This window comes from Hydra vulgaris, chromosome 04 (genome assembly GCF_038396675.1).
Source record: "Hydra vulgaris chromosome 04, alternate assembly HydraT2T_AEP".
Taxonomy (NCBI): Eukaryota; Metazoa; Cnidaria; class Hydrozoa; order Anthoathecata; family Hydridae; genus Hydra; species Hydra vulgaris.
In genome coordinates this window covers 46,466,945-46,480,607 of record NC_088923.1, presented here as the reverse complement: position 1 = coordinate 46,480,607, position 13,663 = coordinate 46,466,945, and the positions used below count along the sequence as shown (strand labels likewise).

At 29.6% G+C, this 13,663-nt stretch overlaps 1 protein-coding gene across 1 annotated transcript in view; it reads right to left on the bottom strand.

Annotated features, from left to right (window-relative positions):
* Positions 1–12,409, bottom strand: part of LOC136079842 (uncharacterized) — a 75,885-nt gene extending 63,476 nt beyond the window's left edge. Inside the window, exons 1-2 of the mRNA XM_065796464.1 lie at positions 12,303–12,409; positions 10,324–10,379 (exon numbers count right to left, since the gene is read on the bottom strand). The gene's annotated coding sequence lies outside the window, so the exon portion shown is untranslated. The remainder of the gene's footprint in view (positions 1–10,323; positions 10,380–12,302) is intronic.
* Between the last annotated feature and the right edge of the window lie 1,254 nt (positions 12,410–13,663).

The following is a 13,663-nucleotide window of genomic DNA, read 5'->3' as shown; positions in this document are numbered from 1 at the left end:
TGCTTGGAAACTTACATAGAGGTTTTTTAGACTTGTTACAAATCACTTTAAACTTTTAAAAAAAACTTTGTAAACATTTTTCAAGTGTTTATAAGATTGCAACATATTAAAAATGACAACGTATTTCTAGAGATTTTAACTTTGAATGAAAACATTTTGAAGTTTTCGATAATGAGATAAAGTGATTTATTAGCATTTTGTATAGCTGCTAATGCGTATTCTGTTTTTTAATGCATTATTTTTGTTTCAAGATGTTTATGATAATAGATTAAATTATTTAATTAACAAAAATGAAAAAAAAAAAAAAAAAGAAGAATTAGAAACTTGAGAACAAAAGAATAGATTCAGACAAAAGCAAAAACTAACTTTAAGCCCTTTAGCTCCTTACTTACTAGGATAAGAACATAATTCTAACACTTTTAAAAAGTACAAGGAAAGGATATCTTTGTTAAGAAAATGTTGGAAGTGAGAAGAAAGTAAAAAAAACCGTAAAAATAAATGTGCTATTATTAAACATAAAAACTTTTTAAATAAAGATTTTAACTTGAATTGCAACTTAATAAAAAATTTTATTTGTTAGATGAGATAAATCATCTTTTTTAAGTGTAATTTATTTTTTATGTATTTCACCTCCTAAAGGCTGAGACGGTCAGCACAGTCTTACAATATACATTTATACACAGTCAACAATATGCTTTATTATGGGACTTTCCCAACAACGAAAGACTAACAAGGCCGCTGCGCGGAGATACAAGTTGACCCCGGTACTTCAAGGGACGAGGTGGGTATTGAACTCGGAACTTTCAGCTTATAAAGTGAGCGCTCTACCACTACATCGCTTCTGTAACAAAAACTTTTTTTTAAGTCAAATGATTCAAATATTTTAAACTTCTATACTCCTTATTTTGAATTTAACTGAGGAATATAGAAACTTAAAAAAAATCAAATAAATAATATTTTATGAAATTTTAGCTTTTTTTTTTTATTAAAAAATATCTTTAAAATTAAAAACCTTATTTCGCATTGCTTTCAATACAACGAGGACTAGAGTTTTTAAGAGATGTATAAAATAAGTCTCTATATGAAACAAAAACAGTTCCTTTAATAAAATATCCTTATACTGTTCTAAAACTTCTGTAGTTGATAATATCGTTACAACAAATATTTATTACTAAAAAAAAATTCAAAAAGGTATATTAGAACCAGATATTGCAGATCATTTACAAATAACTTTTTCCAATTAACATTAACTCTAAAATAAGAACTTATTTAGAGAAAAAAAAATGTGCGCAATTTTAACAAAACTCCTTTAAGACTAATTATTTTACTATGAGCATATGAAATCAAATGGTAAATCAACAACACCATTTGCTGATTCACTCATTTTGTTACTTGGGTTGACTTCAAAGCATTCTTATTATAGTATTACAAAACATTTCAATCGTTATGCTAACTATCTTCAAGTTATAAAATGATTAAATTTAAATAAAATAAATCTTGTAGTAAAAAAATCAAAAATAAAACATGAATGAAAGAATGCTACAGGTTGTTGTGAAAATAGTGGGAGTAATGACAAAAGTAGTTTACTTGTACATCTAAAAAATTATGCTACTCTTTCGGAAAGATGAAAGAAGCTATTTATTTTTTCAGAAGAAAATGACTTGAAGTTTAAATCTAAAACATATTTTTCAAAAAATTGTTTAAGTTATTATACTGAGTTTGAGAACGATCAAATATTAAATAGAAAGATTTAGCCTTCCCAATCACAAAATCTCTCTCCTATCAGATTTTAATTGGTGGAATTAAGTTAAGTGGAATGCCAACAATATGTATAGCGGTTATTGTCACTAATGGTCATTAAAAGGCAAGTAAATTATAAACTAATAAAATCGGACATTATATTAATGTTCTTGTAAACCTAACAAAAAGGAAGATAACGTATAATTCAGGTAGACTGCTTACAGTTTCTCTCCCAATAATAAGTAAAACTATGATATATTAATTTTAAAAGAACGACTATTTGAATAATTAGGGGTGGTAGTGTATATATATATATATATATATATATATATATATATATATATATATATATATATATATATATATATATATATATACATATATATATATATATATATATATATATATATATATATATATATACATATATATATATATATATATATATATATATATATATATATATATATATATATATATATATATATATATATATATATATATATATATATATATATATATATATATATATATATATGGTGCAAAGCAAATGTGACACCTTTATTTAAGAAGGGCTCCAGAATTAATCCATCAAACTATAGACTCGATTCCGTGTAAAATAATGGAGAAATTAGTTAAGAAGGCAATCATGCAGCATCTAAAATCAAGCAATCTTTTATCAAATAGTCAACACGGATTTTTAGAGAAAAAAGCATGCATTACAAATCTCCTTGAGACAATGGACTTTACAAATTAAAAATGTAAGGAATCGAAGGCAATCTTCTCAATTGGATAAAAGCTTTTCTACTCAACAAGTCATCCTTGGCGACACTCAGTCGAGTTGGTTACCTGTGACAAGTGGAGTTCCGCAAGGATCAGTCTTGGGTCCAATTTTATTTTGTCATTTTCATTAATAATCTGCCGGATGTGATAAGCAAATAAAACAGTTGTAAGATCTACGCTGATGACACTAAAATTCTAAGCATTGTCAACTCACTTGCTGCTCAACTTCAACTCCAATCAGATATTGACCAAATTGTTCAGTGAACTAAATCTTGGCTCATGGAGCTATATGCAAAGAAATGCAAGATCATGCACTTTAGCCAAAAAAATTAACTCGTTTCAAGTACTCAATGGAGGAATTAGGCCCTTGTTCAATAACGACTCGAACTACATTGGAAGCAACCACTTTTGAGCGTAACTTGGGAATTCAAATTACCAATGATCGTAAAGTAGAAACTCAATCCATCATTGCCTCATGCAAAGCAAATCAAAAACACACCTAAAACACACTTTCCGATCTCGTGATGCTTCTTTATGGAAACAACTCTACTCCACCTATATCCATCCTTTACTTGAGTTTGCAATTCCAACTTGGAACTCTAATTTGGTGAAGGATGAACAAACTATTGAATCAATACAGTGCAGAGCCAAAAAAATACCAGACAAACTGAAAAAGTTAGACTACAAGTCCAGATGTTTACAACTTGGCCTATCTTCTCTTGTTGAACGTCGTAAACGAGGTGGCCTCATCCAAAAATATAAAATTATTAATAACATCGACATAGTCAACTGGCACTTTCCTCTCATAATCGGGTCAAAATAGAAAATAGAGTGGTAGATTTGCAATAATTCGCATAGAGCTGAAAATTTGTACATAACTTGAGCACATTATTACAAATAAAGTATCAAAAGTCTCCATCGATCCCAAATCTGCAAAAAAAGTTATTCAAGGTTTAAGGTTTAAAAAAAAGTTGTTTTTTTTTAAAAAAAAAAGGAAATGTTTTATCATAAAAATAGATCAAACAAAAGCAAACAGCATCTAAATGCATATTTAAATAAACTGTTTCATCGGCTTTTCTTTGAACTTGTATAAGAGCAATGAAAAATGCTTTTTTCAAATAATTTTTTCAACTGATTTTTCTCGTCTGACTTCCCAAAATTCTTGGAGCAAAGTTACGAACGGTGAAATACTTTTAGCGTTGAACGTTCCATTGCAGTTAAGGGTATCGAGCAGTATTTTTTATTACGATTGGAACCGTTTAATACTTTTATTAAAATGTCGCAACTATGTTTTATATGTAGTAAACTTTTAATAGAAAGTGAAACTGTTGTTGTTGATCGTGGAATGAAACCTTTGATTGATACAAGTGTTATAAGAAGTGACGGGTTTTATGAATACCTGAAAGATCTTAAGTCTGCGACGATACATGTGGTGTACGGTAAAAAGTATACTCGGAAGAGTACTATTGCACCATTTAAAAGATAGCAAGGTATATATCAAGATCATCTGAAATTAGTCTACCTCGTACCAGAGCGCGTAAGTGAATCACTTTTTTGTTTAAAAAAATGCTGCTTACTTTGCGGCGATGAAGCAAACGAGGATGACGAGGAACGAGGAGGCCGAGAAGAAGAAAGCGAAGAAAGTTCGGCGTAAAATTCATAAAGTCGCGACTCTTGAATTTAAAGAATCAATTCTGAAGGTAGCATGGAGTCGTTCTGATGAGGAAGCAAAAAAGATTACTGCACGCATTGAATATGAACTTGAATTAGTTGCTGCTGAGGCTAAATATCATAGTACTTGTTATATTTCTTTCTTGAGACCAACCAATGGGTGTAAAATCGATCGTCCTCAAGATGAATTTACAAATGTTGCAATGGAAGAAATATTTAAATACATTGAAAATAGCGATGACTGCCAGTTTTCAATAGAAGAACTAAAAATATTTTCAAAAATCCACATTTAGATAACAGACACGATTAAAGTTGTAGTTCGGTAATAAAATTATCATCACTGAAAAACCGGGAAAATAAACGTTTATCTGTTTTTTTGACAATCATAGGGATATTCTTAACGAAGCTTGGTATGAGAAGAAAAGCCAAAATAAAGAACAATTTTGAATTTTAAAAACTGCGGCAGCAATCATTCGAGAGGACATTCAATCATTGGTATTTGATAATACCACCTCGCCTAGTCAAATGTTTTAAGATATTAACAGCAATATTCTAGAGTCATTGACTTATTTTTTAGAGCAAGTTATTTTGAAAAATAAACGATCTAAATTAGATTATTTAAAATTAGTTTCTATAAGTATCAGCCACAGCATTATGTCTGTTGTTAGGCCTAGGTCTTTCAAATCAAAATTGCAATTGGGTCTCTCAGTATTTTTCCATCGACGGTTTGGTTCCAAACTTCAAATACAAATCTTTTCGTCTTTTGGTCTATGCGCATCCTACAATGACACTTTGATGTATGAGGCAGCAGGAGTTCTTCCCCATCCGCTTTTATCTTACCACCACAAACTGGCACATTTATTCAATACGCTGCGGACAATGCTGATATAAACGTAAATAGTTTAGATGGTAATAACTCGCTTCCCATAATGGGTATAAATCAAGTTGTTACTCCAAAAGGTTCAGTTTCACAAGAGGATCATATACCACGAAAAAATCCCTTCTGCAAAAGATATTGCAGCAAAAGCTCATGTGCCAATTCAAATCTATCAAAATGATGGTGTAGTCGGTTATAGTAAAATAAGTGTGCAAAATTTAGCTTATGAACCCATATCTTTAATCCAAAAAGTTGAAGCAATATGGTTCTATGGTAAATGCAAGAATGTATCGTTACTCGGTTGGAATGGTTATATTGAACGTTTAACAAGTAGTATTCAGAATTTTTCTAAGTCTAAAATTTTTTTCTTACCGTTTATTCACCAACCATCAAGTAACTACAGTATTATATACACGACTTTACTTTGTGCTTTAGAAAACGCGAAACATTACGGCCACGAAGTATGCATTATTACTTTCGATCAACTTCTGTATGCAAAAGCTCGAGAAATTGTATCTGCAGCACCTGATGGATCTGAATTATTAAAGATCATAATAAGACTTGGAGAATTTCATTTACTAATGTCATTTTTTGGATCAATTGGTTATATTATGCAAGGAAGTGGCATACAAGAGGCACTTTCGATAATTTATGCACCTAAGTCGTTGGAAAAAATGCTCAATGGTCATGCTTACGCTAGAGCTATTAGAACCCATACGTTACTTCAACTCACTTTAGCTATAATAATTTCAAAAGATCTTGCTATTGATGAAGAGATGGTAGCAAATCTTGATATTACCATTACGAACGTTATAAAAAACAGTGTTTTATATAGTGATATTGAAAGTGGCAATGATAATGAAATGTGCAACGCATTACTTCATAAGTTCAATAAAAAACTAAAAGAATTTGAAAAACGAGGACCTACATCAAAGCAATGGATACAATATCTTAATATGGTGTCGATTACAAAAGAGTTTATCAGAGCTGAACGCATGGGAGATTGGCAAGGTTATTTGAACAGCATTAAAGAAATGCTTCCTTATTTACACGCATCGGTACATTTTCCTTATGCTAAGTCTACGCACTTATATCTACAGGATATGCTACAATTATAGAAGTTAATGAACCAAAGTGTTTATCAACGGTTTATCGAAGGATTTTTCACTGTTAGACGTTCTGTTAAACTCAATTGTGGTACTTCAACGGATATGGTGATTGAGCAATCAATAATGAAATCAATGAAGACATAAGGAGGTATTTCTCAAGGAAGAAGTACAAAAGAGAGTGTTATAAGAAAATGGGTTTATGGCATGCATGCAATGAACACTGTATGTGAAGGATTGGAAGATCTTGCTGATATTAAAACGTATACAAGAGATCAGCACGTAAATGCAAGTGATTCACGAATAAAGAAAGATGATAAAGATATTTAAAAACCTCAACAGTGGTTTTTCTCACATGATCCTTTTCCTAAAGTTAAAGAAATCATTTCAATTGCTAGTGGAATTGTTGGTGATAATAAAGTCAACTGTCATAAAGCTCGTGAAGTTGGGATTGCTGCTATGCCTAAAATGACAGGTGAAACATTTAATATCAAATTAAAACGCGCTGATAAAGTTCTTCCTTTTCTAATCATGAGTAGCACCATAAAAGTTCATGATGAGAAAGTACCTGTAGATCCAGTATTACTATTTCAACGTATGAGTATTAGCAAGACATTTGAGGATGAAATAGAAAATTTTTTTGAGTATGAATTAGCCCCCTATCCTTTATCAATGTTCGATGAAACTGGAATGCGTAAAACACAAAAATCAGCTATTTACAATTGCTTTGAACCAATGGAAATTTAAATAGACAACACAAATGCTAGTTACATCATTGATGGAGGGTATTTATTACACCGCGTTGTGTGGGATCGAGAAGCAACCTTTAACATTACTTTTGATAAATACATTCAGTAGGTACATAGACATTTTAGTCATTGAGTGTCTGTAGTAGTATTTGATGGTTATACTGATTATAAGAAAAACATTAAAGCTGCAGAACAGTGTCGTCGAACCACAAACGTATTTTCTTCACCTAATGTCATTTTTGATCAATTTATGACAGTTCCAACAAACCAACAACAATTCTTTTCCAATACTCATAACAAGTCTCGCTTCATTTTTATGTTATGCAAAAGATTTACAGCTGAAAATATCATAGTGAAGCAAGCGGATAATGACGCTGATGTCCTTTTAATTGAAACAGCCATAGAACAATCCAATGCAACAAATAATTCTATTGTTGTCGGCGAAGATGTTTACTTATTAGTATTACTGACTGCACGAACTCCAATTGATAAGATTATTTACTTTTTAAAATCCAGGAAAGCTCATCAACCAACAGAAATATATTCATCAAAAAGTTTATCTGCTTATCCGAAATGTCAAAATCATATCTTATTTTTACATGCAATTACTGGCTGCGATACACATTAGCATTTTTCAGATAGGGTAAAACAACCGCATTTAAATTATTTGAAAAACGTGATTTCACCGCAAGACATTGTTACAAACGGGATTTGTTTTCTTCTTGCTCTATATGGAGCTTCAAATAAAATTGATTGCTTAGACAAGTATAGATACCTAACTTTTGTAAAAAACACCCGGAACAACAAAAGAGTGCAGTTATCCTGCAACATCTGCTTCTTCAAGTCAACACTTATATCGAGTATATTATCAAGTTCAAGTATGGCTAGGCAATCAACTGGATCCATCTGACTGGGGTTGGAAAGTAGATAATACATTAGAGCCGATTGACACTTTACTTCCACCAGCTCCGGAAAGACTTCTCAACGCCATCTTCTGTAATTGCAAAAAGGGTTGTAGTGCAAAGTGTAGCTGTAAAAAGTTCGGGTTATTATGTTCATCGGTGTGCACTAATTCCCGAGGCCAGTCTTGCTCCAATGTTGAATAAAATTCAATAAATGATGATTTTGATGATATCAATGAGGAGACAATTGATGTATCTTTTTTTACATATCCAGCTTAAAAAAGAAGATGACTGCGAAGAAGAAGAAAGCGAAGAAAATGCTAATATATAATATATCACAATAATACGAATATATAATACATAATATGCATTTATTAACAAATAATATATGCAAATATTATGTATATATTATTTATATGTATATTAATTTCGTAATATTTATATTATATTATATGAATATTAATTTCGTAATTTCCCAGGAATCACAATGTCTTTTCTAGCAATATATTTTATATAAGATCGCATTATACTTAATATATTTTCGCTATATATTTTATCGCAATATATTCTTGCAATATCTTCTCGCAATATATTTTTGCAAGCATTGTAATATTTCAATTCTTATAAAAATGTATAAAGGCAATTTTATTAAATACATTCATGATGTAATACTTTTGTTTGACCTTTATTATGATAAAACTTTTCATTAATTGGAAAAAAAAAACTATTTTTTTTAACCTTTAATAAATTTTTTTGCAGATATGGGATCGGTGGGGACTTTTAATATTTTATTTGGAATAATATCCTAAATAATAATTCGCATAAAGCTGAAAATTGGTATATACCAATTTTCAGCTTTATGCGAATTATTGTAAATTGAGTTGTTTATTTTGACCGGATTATCATCACAATTCCACCAAGAGCAAATCACAGAGAAAGGATTCACAGTGAAAAGTACAGCAATAACTTAGCTCGTTTCCACTTTTTTAACAATCGCATTGCCAATGCATCGAAAATGTTACCAGATAAAGTAATTGGTTCCCCAACTGTCAACAGTTTTAAAGCGAGCCTCGATAAGCTCTAATGTTACTACAGCTCGCAGCTATCCTTAGTGATTTGTATTTTGTCAATTATTTTTACTTTTTTTGTAACAAATCTATACTACTACTACTACTACTACTACTACTACTACTACTACTACTACTACTACTACTACTACTACTACTACTACTACTACTACTACTACTACTACTACTACTACTACTAATAATACTAATAATAAATATATAAATATATATATATATATATATATATATATATATATATATATATATACATATATAAGCTGAATATTGTCAAAATTAGTTCTAAATGATTAATTAATGGTTCTTTTAATGGTTTTTTAATTACCAATGGATTTCTGTATCTGTCTCAAAGTATTATCTTCGAATCTTTTGAAGAATTTAAAAAGTTCCTATGAAAGAATGGAACAAATGAAGCCGGTATTCTTTCTTTAAAAAACATCTTTATTTCCAACAAGGCTGCAAGCAGTCAGTTGGAAATGAAGAGTTGGAAGTTACTGGAATAGAAAAGATGAAGTTTATAAAGCAAGATAAGGATTAACAGAGGACTTAAAAGGTTGCAAATTATATGAACCAGGAAAACAAGAAGAAGGGAGCGAATTTTTTTTTTTTTTAACAGTCTAATTTTGGTAAAGTAACGGCCATTACTTTGCGCAGATTTAAAAAAAAATCATTATATTTATGGTATCATTATTGCGCAGATTTAAAAAAAAATCATTATATTCATGATTTTTAGAAAAATCAAACCTTTTTTTTATTATCACATTTTTTTGTTGAAATAGGTCGTTTTACGAAGTTTTAGTTAATGAAACTTCTATGTATACATAGAAGACATATATGTCTTTCTTTCTTGTTTTACTCTATAGTTGATGCTTTTAACAGTTTTTAGCGGTCACGTGATCTCTCTTCGATACCTGGTTTGCATTTTTTTTGTGCAAGTTTTTGGTCTTATTTTACTGCAATACAAATGTAAATAAATAAAAAAATAAAAAAGAGAGAGTGCGTAAAGCATTTAAAGTGGAAATTTTTTATTTAAATATTTGATTGCGCGGTTAATTTACTTTTAATAAAAATATTTTTAGCACGAAATGAAATAATATAAACTTAGTTTGTCAGTAAAGTAAAAAATATTTTAGCACATATCTATTTTATTACACTTTGATTATATTAAACTTATTTTAGTTCTTTTAAATGTTTATTTTTTATTAGTGCTGAATAGAGCACAATTTTTTTTTACAGTTTACAAATTATTTCCAGCTACTTAATGAAGACTAAAACAAAATAAAAAAATATTTTTATTTGACATAAATTTGATTTTCCAAAAAAACTATTAGCAAATAGCATACAAGAACATTTAACAGACATAGTTTGTTAGATATATTGTTGTATGTTTTTTTACTGAAAAAAACCTACTTTGTTATTTTCCCCTGACTGTGCAAAGATTTGGAATCGCCAAGTAGGTCACTACTCTAAAAAATAAAACAAAAAAATGAGAAAATTATGGCTGATAATATATTTTACATATCTATGTATGTCTTAATAAATGGTGCCAGTTATTATGGAATAAATTCTTCATTCCAAAAATTTGCAAACAGGAGTAAGTTGTTGTATTAAAAATACGAAGCATGGATCAATTATTAAAAATGCTGAATCAGCTTTTTTGAATATGCATTTTCAGAGTTACGCTTATAGTTTTATATTTACATAAGAAATATAACTGACAGTTATAGTTATAATAGGTGCGTATTTTTCATCTTTATAACATTCCAGTACATTTTAATTATTATATTAAATTACATTATAATAAATATAATAACGTCTGTTCACAAAAAATCCGGACTGATTTCAAATGTACACAAATTGTTCTAAATTTCGAATTTTCGATTCGAAATTTTTAAATTTAATCGGTCAACAACAACAGTTTCATTTTGTGGCAAAATTGAGTTTAAATAATTAATTCAAATAAACATGGAGCATCTAAAAGAGAACGATGTTAGAAATGTGATTGGAAATTTTTATAAACAAAACATAAACAGTGGAAAGAAATTTACAGTGGATCATTTTAAGAAAATGGGAATCGCTAAATCTACAATTTATGACATAATTAAAAGGTCTGAAAATAATTTGCCAATGAATAGAAAAATCGGTTGCGGCAGAAAACCTTTTAAAATTACACCAGAAAAGAGAGAGTCCATGATTGCAAGAGCAGAAGAGAGAATCGGGATTTCGCAAAGAAAATTGGCACTAAAATATAAGATAAGCGTTTCATACGTAAATAGATTATTAGGTATGCATGGACTAAAGTATACCAAAACAAAAAATGCACCAAAAACAACAGAAAAGCAAGAAATTAAACAAAAGAAAAACTTATTAAAACTTTCAAAAACTTTTTTCAAGCCATCAAATGAGTTTGAAATCATCATGGACGATGAATCTTATTTCTGTGTAAATGGTGCAAATTGTTCACAAAACTCTGGCTAATATACAAAGGATAGTTCTCAAACTGATCCTAACATTAAATTCAACTTCAAAAAAAAGTTTGACGAGAAAGTTCTCGTTTGGATTGCAATCAGTCGTTTTGGTCATTCATCGTCTTATTTTGCTGTAAAAAACTGTGCACTGGATGCAAAAACTTATTCTAAAGAATTTATTACAAAAAGACTTCTTCCATTTATAAATTCCAAGCATCAAAACATGAAAATTTTATTTTGGCCTGACGGAGCGAGATGTCATTATGCAAAACACACATTAGAAACTTACAACACTTTAGGTATTAACTTTGTCGACGCTAAAGATAACCCCCCAAATGTACCGCAGTTAAGGCCAATTGAAACTTTTTGGGCACATTTAAAAGCAAAAGTTTATGGAAATGGATTTACTGCGAAAAATCTCGACCACCTTAAGAATAGAATTCGATTAAAGTTGAAAGAGTTTGATCCAGACTACTTTTTCAACCTAATGGATTCAGTCAAAACTAAAGTTCGAAAAGCCGCTGATTTAGGACCACTTTCGGTTATAAAATAGTTAACAATGTCCAGTCACTCATTTTAGTTAAAATTTTTGTCAAAAATCGATTAATTTTGTATTCAGTTAAGAACAATTTTTCATTCCGGATTTTTTGTGAACAGACGTTAGTTATAACATATATACAAATTATAATACATATTATAATAATTCTAATAAGATGCATAAAGATTGTATATTGTTTAATTAAAGCAATAATATGCTGCGTGTTATAGTATTGCTTTATGTTGCAAATTCAAAATCAATGTTGCTATATATAGTATTTGTTACTAAATATTGTGAATTGTTAAATATAAATAATTAAATTGCAGTAATATTTAGTCAAAGATGTAAGATTTTGAAGTTATAATTACAAATAACTAACTTACAGTAACTTTTAGCCTAAGATTTTAGATTTTGCTTAATAAATATATTTGAAATAATAAATTTTATTTTTAATTTGTATAGTATTTAGGCAAAAAATGTCCTCAAAAAAAGAACGAAGCGTGTAGTTGCAAAAATCAAACTTCACAAACCGTAAACATAAACGGTGAAGTAAACGTAAACATTATTTATTTCAATATAAAACGACAAAAATAATTCTGAATTCAGATTTAGTAAATTTGACTTTCTAATATGTATTTTAGATAAAACATACAATATATATATTAAACGTGTTTACTTTCAACTAGGCTGCAAGCAGCCAGTATTAGAGTTGGAAGTTATTGGAAGAGAAAAGATGAAGTTTTTAAAGCATGTCAACGATTAACAGACGACTTGAAGATCATAAATTCTATGAATCAGGAAAACAAGATGAAAGGAGCAAATTCCAAAGAACTGATGTTCGAGGTAAAAAAGCAAACGAATAAATTTTTGCAGCACTTATGAGCAGTCACAGTGCATTAATAAGACCATGGAATACTTTAAGTCGGCCATGATGAGACTTAATTAAATGACGAGTAACACGATAATTAATCTTAGTAAATGGCAAAAAAGACGATAGCTCTTTAGAGAAGCGCCCATTATAATATTTATAGAAAAGAGATTGAGAAGCAACAATAAGATGATGTGATAATGAATAAAGGTTAGCTGCAAGAGCAGGTCAAACTTTGTGTAAAACTCTTTTTTGCACCTTGTCCAAGAGAGAAAAGCCATCATTTGAAGATCCACTCCAATTATGGCAACAGTATTCCATACAACGGATTTGAGATAAAGAATAGAATCCGGAGTAAGAAAGCGATGAGCACAATAAAGAGATACAAATTCAGCAGATGCTAATTTTGCAAAAGATTTGATATATGGTTTCCAAGAATAATTGAAAGTATAAGTTAATCCTCAAAAACGACGGGTAAATGACTCATCGAGTACATTACCGTTCATAAATATAGGATGATTTAGGTTGTTGCAATAACGATTAACTAAAAAAAAGTGAGTTTTATCTCAGCTAAAGTTCACCAACAATTGAGAGCCCGATGCAGAAGCAGAAGTAAGATCCTTTTCAAGCTCAAACGACCCCTCCAAGCAATCAAAGAGTGTTGACTTCAAGGTTCTTCTTAGTAATTAGTTTTTTACATAAACAAAGTAAACATTTTTTGTAGCATTGTTGTAGAAAGGAGCTACTTTTGGGATGGATCAAGTTGATTTTGGTTTTTCTTTGAAATTTTTTTTAGTTTTCCATAAATTTTTGGAAAGCATGGTTGTATTTGAAAGTTTTTTTTTTTTTAAATGGTTGCTTAAGATTCGCATAAAT